The sequence below is a fragment of the Notamacropus eugenii genome, chromosome 3 (assembly GCF_028372415.1).
Source record: "Notamacropus eugenii isolate mMacEug1 chromosome 3, mMacEug1.pri_v2, whole genome shotgun sequence".
NCBI lineage: Eukaryota > Metazoa > Chordata > Mammalia > Diprotodontia > Macropodidae > Notamacropus > Notamacropus eugenii.
In genome coordinates, this window is record NC_092874.1 from 10,691,370 (window position 1) to 10,711,390 (window position 20,021).

General features: G+C 41.9%; 1 protein-coding gene across 2 annotated transcripts in view; it reads left to right on the plus strand.

Moving 5' to 3' along the window:
* Positions 1–670: 670 nt before the first annotated feature.
* HDAC9 (histone deacetylase 9) overlaps positions 671–20,021 on the plus strand; it is an 885,788-nt gene continuing 866,437 nt past the window's right edge. The window contains exon 1 of one of the 2 annotated variants that reach the window (XM_072650844.1): positions 671–1,578. The gene's annotated coding sequence lies outside the window, so the exon portion shown is untranslated. Of the gene's footprint in view, positions 1,579–14,591; positions 15,223–20,021 lie in introns of those variants that run through there. The other variant, XM_072650846.1, reaches the window with a different exon arrangement.

A 20,021-nucleotide genomic window follows, 5' to 3' on the forward strand; every position in this document is an offset into this window, starting at 1 on the left:
CTGCTAAGGTGATCAGGCTGGCTGGCAGTGTGTGTATGTGGGGGTGGGTAGGTGAAGGGTGGATTGGAGAGTGAGGAGGGGAGTGGGGATCAGGCTTCCTCCAATTTGTCCTTAGTTAAGTAAATCAACAGATCACTTTCCCTAGACAGATTCTTGGTTTGGAGCTTTAAAGGGGTAGGTGTAGGCCATGATCGGTAGCGAGGGAAAGGCCTGAGTTTGGCCCCAGATTGTGGACACCTGGTTGTGGACCCCGCCCCCTAGCAGCCGCTGCTAAGGCTGAGGGCTGAGGTGTGCGGATCAGCAGCGTCCCCGCCTTCCCACCTGGAGTAGCGGAGAGTCGGGTCCCCAGCGTCTCCAGTTGTAGAGAACCCATCCGTTTCCCCCCCAAGGTTCCCTTACTCACCTTGCTTCCTTCCTCCACCTCCCGACCTTTCTCGTGTCTTCGCCTGCCCTAAACCCAACTGGCTCTGATCTACACCCGACCCCAGCACACAGCACCCAGTCTCTGGTCTACACCCACGTCCAACTTCCCACTCTTTTCTCGTCTACATCCACGCCCAGCCCCTTTCCCACCTGCCGCTCTACATGCGACCCAGCTTTCTCCTCTGGGAATCAGTCCTTCTCCCAGCATCCCAACCCCTCCTCCCCCCATTCCTCACCCCGCTCTCTCTCCTCTGCCCCTCTGGCCCAGGGCTGGGCTTCCTAGTCGCCTAAGCCTCCCCCGGGGTGTACCCGCGCAGGCCCCCCCGGGCTGCAGGCTAGCACCCCACCCCACGCCTCCCCAGGTTGGTGCAAAGGCCACCCAGTCAGGGCAGGGCGGGGCCTGAACTCCATCCTCCTTCCCTCCTCCCCTTTTTCCTTCCCTCCTCCCCTCTTCCCTCCTTCCCCTTTTCCCCTTCTCCTCCCCCCTACTCTCCCCTCCCCCGCTTTCGTCGGGGTTGCTATTTTTAGCCCACCCAACCCAGCTGGCGGCCGCTGCGGCTCTCGGCTCCCTTGGGCTGTCGATCGGTCAGTTGGTCAGTCCTTCAGTCCATCCCTCCTGAGCGGCTGCTCACCGGGACGGGTGCCCGTCGCGGCTGGCCTCCTGCACTAGGCTGCCGCCCTCCGTTCCTCCTCCTCTTTCCCTCCCTTCCTCCATCTCTCTCTCTCTCTCTCTCCATCCCTCCCTCTCTCGTTCCCCTCCTTCCTCGGAGCCGCCCTCCCGCACGAGCTTCCCGCGTCTCCCGGCAGAGGCGCCCGGCGGCAGAGGCAGAGGCGCGCAGCCCTGGCTGGCTGGCTCGCTCCTTCCCTCTCTCCCTAGCTGGCTCACCGGCTCATTGAGACGCACCGTGAAACTTAACCCGGGTCCCAATCCTACCCCAGCGGGGCTCCCCTCAACCCCCAGGGACCGGGCATGAGCTGGAGCCCCGAAGGCAGCGGGAACCGCCCAGGCAACTTTCCGCACCCAGTTCCACTCCACTCCTGGTTCAGTTCTTAGCACCCCAGGAAGATGGCAGCGGGGGAAAGGAGGGGGAGTTAGAGTGACCCTCCCCCCAGTACCCTGCGGAAGAGGATCGGAGGCAGCTGCGGCTGGGAAAGGTGAGTGAGTGTTCCTGCTCTGTGCCGCTCTCCACTCAGTCCAGGCAGAGCTTGGGCACGGGCCGGGAGAGGCTTCCTTTTGGGTCTAATTCCCCCTCTCTTTCCTCTGCCCTCTTCCTGGGCTAAGACTGTCCAATCGCGGGAATCTAGTCATCTCCCCTACTGAGTTCTAGCTAGTAGGACCCTTTCTGCCAAGCAGGTGGAGCCCATTGGGCAGGGGCATCCAGGACCCAAGAGCGCCAGCGCCAAGCATCCTTCTTCCCTATCCCCCCTGTCCCCTATCCAAAGGCTTGTGTTAGAAGAGAAGAGATTGAAAAGTTGGTTCCTCCAACGTGTTGCTTGGGAGGGATGCTCAGCATCTTCCCCTTTAGACGCCGCGGGCATCCATGATATTCACCGAGATGCGGGGCTCTTGAGAAAGTTCAGGAGAGGTGGTGTGTGTGTGTGTGTGTGTGTGTGTGTGTGTGTGTGTGTGTGTGTGTGTGTGTGTGTGTGTGTGTGTGTGTGTGTGTGTGTGTGTGTGTGGAGGGAGAGAGAGACAGAGAGACGAAGATACAGAAGATTTACTGAGTAAGGATGTCCAGTCCCGAACCAGCCTGAGGTGCTGGGAGGGGGTTTCGGTGGGAAATCGGAGATGTAGAGAAACAGGCCGGGACACCAGTCCTCAGGGCTGCTGAGCCTGGGGACCAAGGCTGCTTCGGATGCGCGGCCTTGCCTCTTGTCCAGAACGAGTCGTTACACGGTGATCTCTGGAAGAAGGCAACTTCATTTCTCCTTCAGCCACAGAACTGAAAGCTGGAAACTGGTGAGCATGGAGCTTAGTGCTGAAGGATTGGGCAGGAGAGCTGGGAATGGCGTTCAGGGGATGGGGGGAGGTGAGATGGGTTTCTCTAGTCTAGAATCTACGAGATCTCCGGGGCTCTGGTTTCCAGGAGAGCTGAGGCTAGTACATGGCATTGAATGACTAGGAAAATTCGTATCCTGAGAGAAATAGAATTGGGGGATGGGAGAGGAAAGAGACTGAGTAGGAAGGGGAAAGAGCAGCCCTAACTACGTTAAATCTTTGCTAGAAAAGAAAGGGAAGGAAGCGTTCCTCTCCATCTCTGTATAAACACACCCACAGTACCGGCACAAACCTTGTGTTTCTGAGCATGGGTACTTTTTTACTTACACACACGCAAATGCAGCGCACAGGTACAAGAATCTGGAAGAGGGGATTTTGTTTCACTGGAAATGATCCAACATCAGGAAAAGGGGGAGTTTCCAGGCACAGACAACTCAGAGGGCAAAGAGTGTCTGTATATCTGCAGCCTCAGGAACTTTCCAGACCTCTGAGGTATTATGAAAATCGCAGGGAACGAGGGCAAAGGCACACAGAGAATATTTAAAGTAAGGTTTAAAAAAATTCATCAGCCGAAGTCATGAGTAATTAAGAAAACTTGACCTTTGCAAAGGACTGGATGTTCTTGTCTAACGCATAGCAAGTTTCCCTTCTCTTCCCTCCCAATTCTAGTCATATATTTGTGAACAAGATTGAGCAACAACAAGCTACTAGAGAGAAATGAGGGCACAGAAGACTGTTTCTTGTACAGAGATGAGACTTGACCTAATGTATGGAATGATTATTTAGTTTCTGGGATGCCATGATGGAGAAATAGAAAGTTAGTTGGTTGTCCTCCCCACAATTAATCTTATTTATCTTGGTTCATTAACTCATTTAAAAGCTCCTTTCTAACATTTTATTTGGATACCTAGAGCCAAGTTAGCCCAAGAGCTGCCATTTGCCTTCCTATCAATAGTTCTAAGCATGTTCAGTCATTTTACAATTTGTGAGATGACTTCTTATCATTTCTTTTTACTCAGCTGTTGGATGCTGCCTCTCCTCTACTCAGGAGCAACACCCTCTTGCTCATTTCAGATCATTTTGTGCAGACAGTAGACTAAAGCTCTGTATTCTGGTCTGCACCCATTTAGGACCATATGGTCCTAAAAGAAAAGAGGGAGGAACAAGCCTGGTACTTGGCATTAGCTTCATGGCCAAAGTAGCCAAACTGACAGTGACACTGATCTATTCCAATGCCTTAGAATAGAGCTGGAATGGACTTCTGAGGCCATTTATCCCAACCTCCTCTTCTTGTACACAGAAGTTTAAGTGAATTGTCCAAGGTCACACAGACAGTGGGCCTCCAGGATGTGATTCAAACCCTGGTATCTGATTCCAAGGCCAGGGCTGCTCTTTCTGTTGTACCTGGTGTTCCATAGAGGAACAGGGCAAAAAGAGACCAACATTTTGTATTCACATCTAACCAGAGCTTGAACTAGTCCAATCCACCAGTCCAATCCATCTCATTTTACATATGAGGAAATTGAGGCCCAGTGAAGTGACGTATTCAAGGTATAGTGACTAGCAGAGACAGGATTTAGACCCAGGTCCTCAAGCTCTAAACTGACAACTCTTCCTCAGAATCACTGTGCCTTGGATGAGGAGAACCATAGACTCCTGTCAGCTCACAACAAAGACCTTTTTCTCTCAACCACTCCTGCTACTTGGTATTTTTCCTTCTTTAATTTTTGTGTGATGTGGACTTTTTTTGTTAACTCAGAGTACAAAAGAAAGGAGGTTGACACAGTTAAAACAAAAAAAAAACCCCAAAACCCTACTGCTGTCAAGATTGTCTGAGAAAACTAAATTTGGACTCATAAAAAAATGAGCTGGCTGAAACTAATCACATATTTGGAGCAGACATCCATTTCCAAGAATGATGATGAAGATGAAGAAGAAGACGAATTATCCTGACATGAAGGACTATCCTAATTGTCAAGTTCAGTTCCTCCAAAATGTTCCTTCCAATATTTCCTTGCCTGAGTTTTTTTATTCGATATTTATTCAGACCCTACTGTGTAACAGGTATTATATTAAGCACTGGAGATACAAAAACAAAATCCTAACCAAACAAAAAAAGAAGTAAAACCAATCCCTGCTCTCAAGGAGTTTACAATTTAATGGGGGGGGGGGGGGAGTAGAGGATGATAAGTAAATAACTATGTATGAACAAGAAATAGGCAGGATAAATTGGAAATGATCACAGACAGAAGACATTAGTATTAAGGGAGATGGAAAAGGATCCTACACTGAAAAACACTTGTTTGACCATATCAACATCTCCATCCTTCCAAGGACTTTCAATGGCTCCCTACTGCTTCCAGGATGATTGCTAGCATTTACAAAGCACTTTAAAGTTTGTAAGTTGTTTTACATATATTCTCTGATTTAATCCTCACAACAACCCCATGAGGTAAGCGCTGTAATTATTTCCATTTTACATGTGTAGAAACTGAGACTGAAAAAGGTTAAATGACTTGCCTGAGGGTCTCACTAGTTAGTATCTGAAGTTGGATTTGAACCTGGGCTTTCCTAACTCTAAGCCCATCACTCTATCCATCATGCCATCTATCAGTCCCTAAAATACAAACCTCTCTCTGTCTCTCCCATTCTCCCTTGAATAATTTTTTTTGCCTTTTGTCATTAAATCATTTCTAGGGAGAAATATTCCTTCCTCCCCCAACCTGTACCTAGATTAAAGCCCTTCCTTGTAACAGAAATAGTGAAAAATATCGGATTACGCCTGATAACCTATACATTGTTTCCCATTAGGGATATTTTGTTTGTTTTTAATTGTTGTAGTCCTATGTTATGTTCTTTTGGTTCTGCCTGTTTCATTCTGCATCTGTTTCTATGTATCTGCCCATATTTCTCCTAATTCCTCCTATTCCTTCTTATTATCAAGGGAACAGATGGCAAGCATAGTTCTTTACGAGCTGGAAGGAGGGAATGAATGATGGAGAGACTGAATGATGGGAGGAGGAAGGGGAGAGCAGAAGGGATGAGGGACAGAGGAAGCCCAGGTTCTTCTGTACGGTGCATAGAGAAGAGGAACTGTTAGCTTTAACTGAATGTAATCATGAGCATTTAGAGCCTTGTCTGACTCAATGACCCACTTAAGGAATGACCTATCTGTACAGATTTTGCTGTTGTCCTGGATTGTCTGCTTGTTACACTGCAGGGCATGGTGAAGTTACCTCTTTTCTGCTCTCTCTTCCCTGGCCCATTACTGCTGGCCAACTGGCGTTGACACCCTTGGGAGTTCCTTGCTCTATTTAAAACTTGTTCATTTTCTATCTGTATTTTTATAAATAATTTCATCTCCAGATAAAACCATGCTAATTTTTGTTTTATTTTGAGTGAGTTTTGCTATAAAGAACACATCATACAAGGGAGGGGAGGTCAAAAGGGAACACAAAACCAAAAGCCTTAGACTGGACCACAAATCTATATTAAGCTCCCTCAGTGGATGCACAAAGAGGGGCTTCACTAAGACTCATTTCTTACAGCACAATGATCTTCATGATGCCAGCATGCAATTGTGGCTAAAGAGCTGGTCTCGGAGTCAAGATGATTTAGATTCCAGACCCACCTCTGACAGATGCTAGTTGTGCGATCCTGGGCTACTTTTAAAGAAATTCTGAACTTAAATAAAACAAGCATTTCTATAGCATAGTAGAATACAAAAAAAGGATAATTGCACACGAAACTGAAAATCTATTATGTACAATTTGCTATTTTAATTATATGATAAAGTTGTCATGTAACTTGTTTTTTATTTTGTTTTTAGCATCTTCGTACCCTTAGACAACTTTCTAAGACTAGAATTTCAGAACAAGGATCAATCTTCATTGGTAAATGGAATTCTTAGCAGGATTCACTTCTCCAATGAAATCATAGATCCCCTCTACTCACTTTCCCCTCTCCTCCCCCAAAAGTTTTTCAGCGACTTCCCAAGTGATGGACATCTACTAAATTTTTTTTAACCACAAAAACGAATGTTTTGGTATATATACAACATCTTTTTCTGTTTCACTTTCTTGGGATGATTTCTTCCCTAAGAGAGTAACTTAAGTCAAAGATGTGAATATTTTACTATTTTTTCTTGTGCAATTCCAAATTGCTATCCAGAATAGTTTGACTAATGAATAATTTCAACAACAGTACATTTGTGTGTCTGATTTCCTGTAGTCCCTCCAACATTTACTGTTCCCATTTCTGGGGATTGTTATCTTTGCCAATTTTTGGTATATGAAATGAAACTTCCAGGTTGTGTTAATGAGTATTTCTTTTACTATTAGTGATTTGGATCCTGTTTTCTTGTGGTCATTTGTAGCTTACAATTCTTTTGAAAGCTATTCATGCCCTCTGACCAAGCTTTATTTGGGAAATGGCTTTTAATCTTATATATTTGCACTGACAACTGACAGCATCCCTTCATAGTCTGGTTCCAGTCTATCTTTCTAGATTGATTTCATATTAGACTTTCTTATCAACTTTGCATTCCATCCAAACCAGCTTCCTTGGTCCCTGCACACATTATTTCATCCTGTCTTTTGAGAGTAGGGTTGGTTTCATTGATGACTCTGTATTCACAGAACCTAGGGCAGTGTCTTTCAGCATATGGGTCAAAAGAACTAGGTCCTAGTCATGACTCTGTCTCTTCCTAGCTGTGCAACTGTGAACAAGTCAACTTCTTTGAGTCTGTTTCCTCATCTGCAAAATGACTTGTGCTACCTCTGTCACAAGGTAGCCATGATAACTGGATGAAATCATGGACCATGATGCTTGGTACCTGGAAATTATAAAACTATTTTCCTCTGCAATCAGAGGTGTAGTTAGGGTAGGTTGATGTAAGAGTATGAATGAAGTCATCTCTCTCTCTCTCTCTCTCTCTCTCTCTCTCTCTCTCTCTCTGTCTCTGTCTCTGTCTCTGTCTCTCTGTCTCTCTGTCTCTCTGTCTCTCTGTCTCTCTGTCTCTCTCATCATTAAGGTATTTATGAAGTACTTACTATATTCCAGGCACAGTGTGAAATGCAGGTGATATATACAAATACAAGTGACTCAAATATTCTTTGACCTTGAGGAGTTTATATTCTTTTTTATATTTTATTTTTTCCTCCGTGACATGTAAAATAAATTTTTGAGCATTCATTTTTCTAATTAAGTTCTAACTTCTTTCCCTCCCCTCTTCCCTTCCCCACTCCTTGTTGAGAAAGCAAGCAGTTTGATATAGATTATATGTGTGCAGTCATGGAAAACATTTTCATATTAACCATGTTGCCAAAGAGAAAGCAGACAAAACCCCTCAAGAAAAATGAAGTTAAAAAAGTATGATTCAATTTGCATTCAGGCTCCATCAGTTCTTTCTCTGGAGGTGAATAGCATTGTTCATCATGGGTCTTTCAGAATTGTCTTGGATCGTTGTATTGCTGAGAAAAGTTGTCTTTCACAGTTGATCATTGTACGATGTTGCTGGTACAGCACACAACATTCTTCTGGTTTTGCCAGTGAAGCCATTCTCAATTGAAAACTTCAGACTGTTCTTCTGTATGGCATTTTCATGCACATTTTTGTTTCCATGCATCCTTTCTCTTCTTTACTTATAAATGGTTATGAATTCTCATCACCTTACCTACTTGCCTTAGGATTCTGTCTACACTCAAAGACTCTCACAATCTGTTCTCAGTTGTCTGAATAGACCCCTTAATTGTCATACAGGGAGACTACCCACCAGATGGGAAGCCTGCCTTGTTTCCTTCTGACATTCTGAGGGCACCAGAGAGCACGCTTGGCCCTTCACGTATCACCACCAGCCTGTCGTCTTCTTTATCATCCATCTTCTTGATGACATCTTTCACTCTTGTTCTCCAAAATTCTTATGGGTTCTATAATGCAGCCTTCTTTCTACAGGCTTAAAAAGTCAATGTCTTTAATTTTTTAGATCAGTCTTTTATTGCTATATCTTACGTTCTTCCATTGAATTTTCCCTCATAAGATAGCAAAGTACAGAAATAAAACCAATGGATGAAAAGACTGTCCCATAGCATGCACAACATTTCTCTCCCATAGGTCCCCACCTTTTTGCCAGGAAGGGGTAGCAAATGTCATTATATCTTCTCTGGTATCAAGATTGGTCATTGTAATTAATTTGAGTTTAACTAGTTCTTTAGTGTCATATTCATAGACTATTGTTGTCCTATATACATCTCTTAGCTCTACATACTTCATTTTGCATCAGTTCAAATAAGTCTTTCCAAAATTTCTCCAGTTCCTCATTCATTGCTTCTTTCAGCCCAATAATATTCTATTACATTATTGTGCCACAATATAATTTCTTTTCATAGATTTTACTGGTTAAAAAAATGAGGAGTTGGACCAAGTAGTTAAAAGTTCCCTCTGGTCTAAACATTTTGTGATGAATGATAGAAGTTAGGGCCAATTTATTATTATTTTAAATGTATTTTTGAAATTCTCAACACTGACTTAGCCTTAGGAGGTCTTCAGACTAGGGTAGGAACTATAGTATAAGACTCAGTCTGAAGACAGTTCTGGGGCACCAACCCTGGGACCTCTATCACATTGGGATGTAGCTCGGAGGTGCACTGGGCTCAGTGTGTGGGCATGGGAACTTCAGCCAGGATTTTGTTTTCATGCACATGTAGTTTTGGTCAAAAGCCTGGGTGTAGAGAGGGTCCATGGTCCTTGGAAGGCCAGGTCATCCTTAGGCCAGGCCTCAGTATATTGGATGTCCACGTACTACAATTGGTAGGAAGATTTTTCCTTAAATCTAGCTTCCCTTAAATCTGTTTTTTGGCAGCTGACACAGATTGCTTATAGTTCTGTTCTGTGGTGCAATATAGGAAAAATAAAATCTAATCCTTCCATGTTAGAGATTTCAAATATTTGAAGACAGTTATGTTCTCTCTTCGGGTCTCTCTCACCACCCCATGTGTCTGCAGCTTCTTGCCAATTGACCTTGGCAATTTGGCCCTTATTACTCTCACTTTCTCTGCCTATTTGAGCCTGGTTTGTCCTTCAAGGCTTACATCCTTCCCTCAAGTCTACCTCGCACCCTCTATCCCATGACTTGGGTTATCTGTGGGAAAGAATGTCTCACACTCAGCATATCAATCAACAAGCATTATGTATTAACCACTTACTATGTGCCAGGCAGTATGCTTGCTCCTGGGAAAATGTTATCTGGTTTCCAATAATCCAATTCAACATGCATTTATTAGACACTTATTGTATGACAAGTATGAGGATTATGCTCCCTAGTATCCAGCAATACAACTCAACAAGCATTTATTAGATGCCTACTATGTGCAAAGCACTGTGTGAAAAACTGAGAACATAAAGACAAAACAAAAAAATAGTTTTTATTTTCTTGTGTGGTGTGTAGGTGTAATCACAATACTTTGTGTAGAGTGGTGTGTTATGTGCTAGGGACACAAACCAAAAACGTTGTTTTTTTTTTTCTTTTTTGAGTGGTATTTGTTTTACCACCTGAGCTAAGTTGTAACTTCCCCAAGGTCAGGTGAGTTATCTGCACATCCTCCCTCCCTAGCCCAATATATATATATGTATATGTATATGTATATATATGTATATATGTATATATGTATACATATGTATACATATATACCACTTTGCCTACTACTTCTCAGTATTAAATATCTACTTTCTTTACTGGTTCTGATCCTTTGGTCTTGTACTCATTCCTAACTTTCTTTTTAGATATTATTTATCACACATATTTGTCTGGATGTCTGTACCAAGTCCTCTGCCTCTGCCCTCCCTGGTGACTGCCTCTTACTGCTTTCAGACTGGCTGAGTTGGAGTCTGATGGCAAGGAGGGTGCAGTTCCCTACCTCATCCCTCACTTTCCACAACCAACCTTATTCTCCAAATTTGCTGGTACTTTTGGCCACTTTTTTTCTCATCACTCTCACCCTGAGACTATTTGTCACCTTCCCCCAGATGTTCACCTTCTTTGTGTCTCACCAGCTGAGAGTCATTTGCCAAGACAGCTTGGAATGATTGCCCCTACCTATTATCCCCATTTCTCTTTGAGCCAGCTCATGGTCTCCTGAGCGTCTAGTGAGCTCACTGCTATGAGCCAGTCCTCATGTTTGGATGTAGGAGGGAAGAGAGTCAAGTCAATAGTGAGCAGATGCAATCAAGAAATGTATTTCTGTATCCTCCCACCCCTCAAAAGAACCAACAAATCCCAAATCAATCTCTGCCTTCAAGGAGCTTATCTGTAGGAACAGAGACAGTGCACCAATTTAAGCTGTTTTGGCTTTGTGCTCTAATCTCAGTTATTTGATCACATGTGTGACCTTGGATAAATCACTTAACATCTCAGTACTCTATTTTTTCATTTGAAATTAAAAGCCTTAGGTTGGATGACTTTTGAGATCCTTTATTGCTTCAGATCTTTTGATCCTGTGTTGGGGACAAAAGATAGTCAGACAGAGCTCTGGGGGAATTTGATGAGGAAGAGATTTCTTCTAGCTGGAAGATCTGCAGTTCAATTAAATGAGAGTTGATGAAGGGGCAGCATTCTTTGTCAGTGTTCTAGGCCCTGGAATTCTAACAAGGGAAATGACATATGTACGGGCATGGATGTGTGTACATTAAGTGTGCATAGGTGAAACAAGAGTGATCCAGTTTGGGGAATGCAGGAGCTCAGGTTCTAAGATCAAAGGCTAGAGACATCCAAAAGAAAAAGTCTCTACTGCGACAGCTTCCTGCAGCAGCTCTCAAAGAGAGGCATGTTCACAATGTAGTGGCCATCAAGGACTTTGGGGAAATAAGAATATCTCCAACTCACATGGCTACTTTTGATAGAAGATGATGCTCATTTGCACGTGCTGGTGGACAGGGATTCTTGTTCAAGCATGGATTGTATTACATGCTCTCCTATGGTTCTTTTCAACTCTGAGAAGCCATAATTCTGTGATTTCCTAATCCTTTGCAGGAATTAGGGAAACATAAGACAGTTCCATATACATAGAGTTCACTTTCATAAATAATTGATCATTTAGGAAGCATTCAGGAGATGGAATACTTGGACCTTTGGTGGCAAGTGGGACTACGAGAGGGTAAGCCTTGTGATAGACCAGGTGGTGTTTGCTTGCTGACTTAACCTTTTGATAAAGCATGCCATACGTCAGATATTTTTAATCTGCTTTTCTAGACTGACTTAAAATGAGAGAATCTTGAAAGGCTTCTTATGCATTTAAATGCCAAGTGTTTCTTTTGCTTCAGTGCTGCCAGGCTGTGCTAGATTCCCATGGACACCAAATGAGTTTCGGTGCTGTGATCAAAAGCAGTCTATTGGCTCACTTTGCATACATTTCATTCAATGCATTTGGGATTTGAACATGGAATGAACCATTACCCAGGTTGCTAAAGCAGATTAAAGTTCAGAGCAAGAATTTCTGTAACATTAGAATTTTTTTTCTTTCTAAGATTTTTTTTAAGTGTGTCCGGATCAGGATATTTGCCAAAGGGATACCTAACATTTGTGCAGACGCTGTTGATTTTAGGATTTTTTTTTTCTCTTGGGACATGACTAAAGGCAGCAGAGAGATGAGAGTGTAGTTATTCAGTAGTATGGGAAAAGATCAAAGGTTTAGGGTTGGGGTTAGAATCGATTCTATCAGCACTGACCACCCAAAAGTCAATTCAATAATCACTTGTTAAGCACCTTCTACATGCATTTTCCTGCAAGGGTCCAATCAGTCTTTACTCTCTACATCAAACCTTTCCTGATGTTGACCCCCAACTCTGACTATCTCCCCCAAATCATCTTATGTCTGTTCTCATTAGGACTTTATATATTGTTAGTTTCCCCCTGTAGATTGGAAACTCTTTAAGGGTGGAGACTCATTCCCTTTGCTTTTGTGTCTTAGCCCCTAACAGTGTCTGCCTGGTGCTTAAAGATTCCCTTTTTCTTTGATGATTGTAAGGCTTTGTGCCAGGTACTAGGGACACAGATGAAAGAATGTAAGCCCATTTCTTCAAGGGGCTTACATTCTACTGGAGGTTGGGGAGGGCGGATAAATCATACACATAAGTAATTAAATACAAAGTGCATAGAAAATAAATCTAGGAAGGAGAGAGTGCTAACAACCAGCACTGAGGGAATCAGGGAAGTTCTTATGGAGGTGAGGAAGGAGTGCCTTCCAGCCTGGGGAGATCATTATGTGAAGCTACAGAAGAAAGAGTCCGGAGATTGAATGTTGTGTATGGAGGGTAAAGCTAGCAAGCTATCTTGCCTGAATGGAGAGAATGTGACAGGGAGTGGTGTTGGTGGAAGACGACTTTGCCTCGGTAAGTCATAGGATCCTAGACTTGGAAAGTGAATGACCCTCAGAGGTCATCTGGTCCAATGCCCTTATTCTACCAATGAGGAAACTGTGAGAAAGACAGCATGGGGTTATGGATAGAGAGCTGGCTTTTGAGTCAGGAAATCTAGGTTTAATTCCCATTTCTGATATCACTGGCTGTTGGACCCTGGCTAGGCAAGAGCCTAGGATGTCAAGTGACAGAACGTCAGTGACTGCACTAATAATGGAAATTTCCTTTCCAGGGACTTTGCTACCCTAAATGATATCTCAGAGATGTACAAAGAAAACAAAATAACTTTTTTAAAACCAAGTTTTGAGATTTTCCTTTACTGGAAAGAGTAGGCTCCACCTTCTTGGATCTGTCAATCTCCATGTGATTGACAAGAACGGTATCCATTAGTATACATGGGATATCCCCTTAGGGGAGCTGAGGATGCTGCCTTTAGAGGCTTCTGAGTCCAGATCAACACAGTAAAAAGGACAAAAATACTGGCCTGGAAGTTGCACCCAAGTTTTCGGTTGGTCAATGCCATGTGCTACCACTGGGACGATTCCAGTATAAACTCTCATCAATGAGAAAAGTGATCTGAAAATCTGGCTGATAATGGGTTACAAACTTGTACAATTTACATCAATGGACCTTATCTTTTTCATAGGCCACTCTCATAAATTACATTTCTAAATATTCCTCGTTACTCTCCCATAGAGTTAATAAAACTCATTGTGGATAGAGACAAGCTTAAGAACAGATGGTGAATACTGACTTGCAGTATGGGACACTAATATATTTTTTTCCCAAATGTTTACAAAATCCTTGATTAGGGACAATAACTGTATCATCCAAGTCTGCAGGGACATAAATTTTTCAAGATCTTGTATTTGGAGAACTATTCTCTGTTTTGGTGATCAGATATGAGTAAAAAATAAAAATAAACGTGTCCTGTAAGGGAAGGCAAAAACTTATGGTAAGTAGCAAAAGCAAACAAAATCCAGCCACAAAGGTAAGATAGACATTCAACATGCAGGTTAATCCTCACTGCTTTCCCAGTTGCAGGTTTGGAGGGTAGAGGAATGTTTGCACTTAGTATGGTGCCTGGAACAGAGTAGATGTTTAATAAATGCTTGGTTGTTTGATAAGAGCTGCTGCTGAGGTAGGTGTAGGGTGTATAGCACTATGATGCAGTGCAAATAGCACTGATATGGAGTCGGAAGACCTAAGTTCAGATCTTACCTTTCTGACCTGTGTTCCCTCAGGCAGGTCACTTAATCTCCCCAGCTTCCATTGCCTCATCTGCCTCCTCATGAAGGGGACTGGATTAGGTGACCAGGGAAATCCAATCCAGTTCCTAATATATCTGACCTCATGGCAACTGATGCTTAAGCTAATATAAGTTGAAAGTTGATCCAAAGTCAAAGTCATTGGAAAATGAAAATCATGTGCAGTATCTGTTCTGGTATGAACTTGACTGGAGGCATCAAATGGCTATCATCTGCATCATTGGGGCCTCTCCCTCAAGGAAAATATCCTCCTTGCTATGAGGAAATGCATAAAGATATATTGAATCTTTCCTCATGAATGGAACCTAGGACATGGTATGGCTGGGGAATGCTGTGCTCTGGAATCTCAAGCTACAGAGTATTTCTTCAAGGTATGCTTTGTACCTCTCTCATGCTTGCGAGGGATTCCAGCACGTGGTTAGCTCACCCATCCTCATTCCTCTTCTTTTCCTTTATTTCATGCTTAGTTCACACCAGAACCTAGTTCTGGAACCTAGATCATAGCTTCTTTCACTTTGCAAATATCTGCAAATTATCCAATTTGGTAAGTATGAACATCTGCTAGACCCAAGATATATTGTGCCTTGTCCCAATAAAAGTTAAAATTTACCTTTGTTTTTTTCTATCACTCCTACTCTTTCTTTTGTGTCTATAGACATGTGTGTGTGTGTGTGTGTGTGTGTGTGTGTGTAAGATCCAAGAAGCAAAAAAGTGTTCAGTGTTTGACATTTTCAAGAATTATAAGGACCTTCAGTATATAATTGCAAGTGGGTAGGGGCTCATGAGTTGTTTTTTTCCTGCCACAGTAAAATCTTGGGGTTGATTACACATGTTAGAGGATCACACACAGTTGGAGATTTGTTTTCTTAGAATTCATGTTGCTCAACAGAAGGGGGAGAAACAGGGCTTTGGTGGGCTAACACACACTTGTCAGCCCAATGTCTAGTACCTTGAGAATTTCTTGCCTTCCAAATTTGCGGTCCTCCACTGCATGTCACTATTGCCTGGTTGTTGGGTTTGTTTTTCAGGTAATGGGGTGGGGAAGAAAAAGATCTCCTCATACTTGGCTGGACGCTGGAAGATACATAATAGAAAAGGTGAAGAGCTATGCCCTCACAAGGGGTGAGTTTTTTCTGCATAGTTAGCTATCTTCTTAACTCTCTCCCATGAGTAACTTCAAATTAGTTGCTTTATTTTTTGTTAAAGCCAAGAGTATGAATAATCCTTCAATCAGATACTGGCTAACCATCCTACAATTCCATCAGGTTTCAGTGAGATACTTCTCCACACCTTCTAAATGAGCAAAGATCTAAATTACATCCCCATAGTCTAATCTTAATCCCTCCTGGTTCTGTCCTCTGGGCCCAAGCAGAATATGTCAGTTTCCCATATCAGTTCTTTATCGTTACTAGAAGTCCAAGAGCAATTCTCCCCTATTTCACCTTCTCCAGACTCGGTGCCCTCAGTAACTTCAACTGACTCATATAACTTGATCTTCAGTTTCTTCACTGTTCTCATATTCTCTTCTGGAGATGGTGCAACTTTTCAGAACTAGATGAAAGTATAAAACTTAGGAATGTGAAGGATAGCATGTGGTATGGGCGGGGGAGAGAAAAAACCTCTTCATTTGGAATCTGATGACTGAAGATTTTGGTACTTCAATTCTTGACCTCAGTTTCCATATTTGTAAAATGAATGCAATTGGACTCTGTGTTCTTTAGGTATCTTTTAACTCTGCATCAATGATCCTAGGAAATTTTCCAAGACAGCTCCATGACTTCCCCTTGTATTTTTTCTCTCATCTTTCTTGCTCCCCTCATTCCTCCGTCTCTCTACTCCCAGCCCCCATACATGCATTGCTGAACATTTCCATGTGTCCTGGGAAGTGTCTCTGGTATAACTCAGCTGCAGGCCCATACAATTTCTTTTGACTGTCCTTGTCCCTACATAGAGAGGGCAGAATGGGCAGTACTTGGTGATTTCTTTGGGTTTAGCAATGGTCGCCTGATTTGGCAGCCTTAGAGCACCATTACCTTTGATATCACTTTCTACCCTGCAAAGACAACTGCTTGATTAATTTCTTTTACAATCTCAGGGATAATGATCCCTTTGACATATTGCTGCTGAGACTGGAGTCAGCCCAGAAAAGAGGAAAATTGATGAAAGATACACGGCGTGTTCATTGATGGAGTGAATGCTCGCTAATTACATGTACCTAGTTATGAGATATCATTGTCATCCATATCGATGTTTTCTGTGTGTCATCTATTTGAACCAACAACATAACTCACCTGGGGAAACATTCTAAAATGATCCTGAAAATCAGCTTTTAAAGACAAAATTAGCTGTAGGGGAGGTTCTGGTATGGGGAGAGATCTTAGTCCCCTGCCCTGGGTTGGGTGTAAGGTTGATGCCCACAGACACTTGCTTTTTGGAGTAAACTTCCTCATTTAATTAATTATTTTTGCTAGCCATCTGCTAGGCTCCATTATTTCTGTGCACCCACAAAGCCGAAGGAATGGGGGAATCCTATTTATATATCCATATTCTGGGGGCAAAGCCCTTAGTACTCCACCTTCATTATTGCCCTTTAATGCTTAATGCCTAAAGAAAAGATTTCTCTCTGGTTCCCGCAGGCACCCAATGGCTATACATAACAGAGAGACAGAGCCCAAATACCTTGGCAAAAGGATAATTACATTTCAATTCTGAGAAGGACAACAGATCTTGAGGAAGGGTCACTTCTCAAGCCTGATGCTTCAAGGAAAGATCCTTGGACCCTTTTGCTGTGTATCTATTTTGGAGAGTAATTGAAAATGAAAAATAACACCCTCAACTACTATAAAAGCAGTGTGTATTTATCACAAAAAATGAGGCCAGAAAGCAGTGTAGGGAGAGCAGTATGGGAAATAGAGGTACCAGGCATGAGATTATCTTGTTCTGTCAAGTTGAAACCAGGAAGGGCAGCAAATGCAAAGTGTGGGAATCTAAGAGTCCTGTATCTGCCCTTTATAAAGGAAGGCATTGGGAGGAGTGTAGGATACCACCCCTTGGCCCTCCAAACAGGGAAGAGGAGCCTAAGGAAGGTAAAGTCAAATCAGTTGTATGGAAAATTTCACTAAGGAAGTACTCCTGTATGACCAGAAACAGAAGTGGACCAGCCATGGAAGGAGCATGAAGGAGAATCAGTGGGTAGCCTGAGTTTCATGCCAATATCTCTGAAATGTTGAAAGATGTAGAGGAAGATCTCCAGTCCATTAGGGAGATCCCTACTAGATGAGCCATGGGAGGACATTAATAACAGTCTGACTAAAGAATCATGGGTGAGTTGGATCTACACATGCAAGTGGAACTTGTACTCACATCAGTGAGATCATGGATCCCCTAGAAGTATTCATATACTTTTCATCAAATTTTCCTCTTATTTGTGATCTAACTCCATTTTAAGAAGTGATGTCAAGGCAATTATGATTTCTTGCAATAGTAAAAGAAACTCATTAAATATCCATATATTACAGCCTTGGATATGATTATGATTAATAGAGATTAAATTAGCAATTTCTTAATTGTTACCTTGGAAATCAGAGAATAGAACTCTACAGGGTTAAGATAAAAGATCAGTAATTTTGGAGACCTAATGGGAAGTCAGGGGCTTTGGGATCAGCAGAAGGAAATCTGTGAAAACACACATCAAAGACAAACATGACTTTCTCATTTGTGATAAGTCCCAGACTGATCTCTGATGTAGCTAAATTTCAGAAACCAGAAAATGTCATTGTCCCAACAAGCTTTATTTTACTCTGGCCCAATAATCAGAAAAAAGAAGTAATTATTTGGTTGGGGACGAAAATTACTCATTGGCCAGGCATGGGCCTAAATTAGTTGTTGGGTACTAGCTGTAATTATAAGAGAGGTCTCTGTGACTAAGCAAAAGTTGAATTATTTTAATCACTCCTTCCCAGTCTTTGTGATTCTTCCCTTTGAATATTAGAGAAAAAACATAGGTTGTTATCTTCTCAGTACTCCTTGTATATCATAGGTCTCTACTAAATTTTTGAATTGAATTGTGAGCATGGTCTGGTGGAAGGAGCCTTGAATTTAGAGTCAGAAGAGAGTTCTGGCCCTAAGTCACTTTACCCTTGGTGCTTGAGTTTCCTCAACTCTAAAATGTAAGAGTACATAATCTCTGCACTGGAGTGGATCGTAGCAGCCATCTAGCACAACCAAGATGAGGATACCATAACCTAGAGAGTTCAGCTCACTTTACCCAAGGTCTGGCTGGAACATTTTCAAGGATTCTATGTTGGCTTTCAACTGAAAAATCATACAGTTGGCCTACCTGAGTGTTTTAGGGATGGGACCAAGGGAACAAGTGTGAATTTTCTGCTCGCTTATTTCTTTCATAAGGGAGCTTATCTTTTTATGCAACTCACAAAGATAGAAAAATAAGGGAATTGTGGACTCTCCACACACTCCCCACCCCCCCACAGGAAGGAAGCTATTTCTCAGCGTGAAGTTTATTTTCAAAAATTGTTCCCTACTAGGACTAGATGGATTTACAAGTGAATTTTATAAGACATTTTAAAAATAATTAATTTCAGTATACAGGCTATTTGGAAAAATAAATAGGAAAGGAGTCCTTCCTTCTATGGTAGAAGTATGGTTTTGATACCTAAACAAAGGAGAGAAAAAATAGAGAAAGAATATTGTAGACCAATTTCCCTAATTAATTTTGATGCAAAAGTTCTAATTAAAATACTAGCCAGAAAACTACAACAGTATATCACAAAGATCACGCACTATGACCAGGTAGAATTTATGCCAGGAAAGAAGGACTGATTTAATTATTAGGAAAACTACGAGCATAATTGAGCATATCAAATAAAAAAACAAAAACCACATGATTATATTAATACATGCAGAAAAAGCTTTGGACTAAAAAAAATGAGACCCCATTCTTATTAAAAACACTTAAAGACAGAGAAATAAGTGAAACTTTTCAAAAAATAAGTAGCATCTATCTAAAACAAGGAACAAGCATTCTGTGTAAAGAGAATAAGCTAGAAGCCTTCTCAATAAGATGAGGAATGTCTGTTATCACCATTTTTTATTCAATGTTGTGCTAGAAGTACTACCAATAGCATTAAGGGAAGAAAAAGGCATCGAGGGAATACAAATAGGCAACAAGGAAATAAAATTCTCACTCTTTAGAGCCAGTATAATGATATATTTATGGGACCAAATAAAAAAACTATTTGAAACAATTAACCACTTTAGCAAAGTTGCAGGGCATAAAGCACACCGACATAAATTTCTATATACTACCAACAAGAACCAGTAGGAAGATAAAGAAAAATTCCATTCAAATTAATTCCAGGCAGTTTGAAATATTGAACAGTATAGCTGCCAAGATGTACCCAGGAACTATATGAACACAATTAGGAAACCCCTTTAACACAGATAAATATATATCTGAACAGCTGGAGAAACATTAATTGCTTATGGCTAGGTGAGCCAATAAAATAGTAACAATTCTACCTAAATTAGTTTACCTATTCAATGTCATACCAAACTACCAAAATTATTTTATAGAACTAGATAAAATAATAGTGAAATTAATCTTTAAGAAAAAAAGGTCAAGAATATCAACAGGAATCAATGAAAAAAATGTGAAGGAAGCTATCCTAGTTATCATCAGATCAATCTGGTAAAAGCTGAGAAACAGAGTGGTGGATTATTGGAACAGATGAGTTATCCAATAGTGTTAGATAAACCCAAAGATCTAAGCTTTGAGGGAAAGAACTATTTGACAGAAACTTCTGGAAAAATGGAAGAGTAGTCTGGTAGAAACCAGGGATAGATGATCACACATCTTATACCACAATAAGGCCCAAATGGGCACATGATTTAGATGTAAAGAG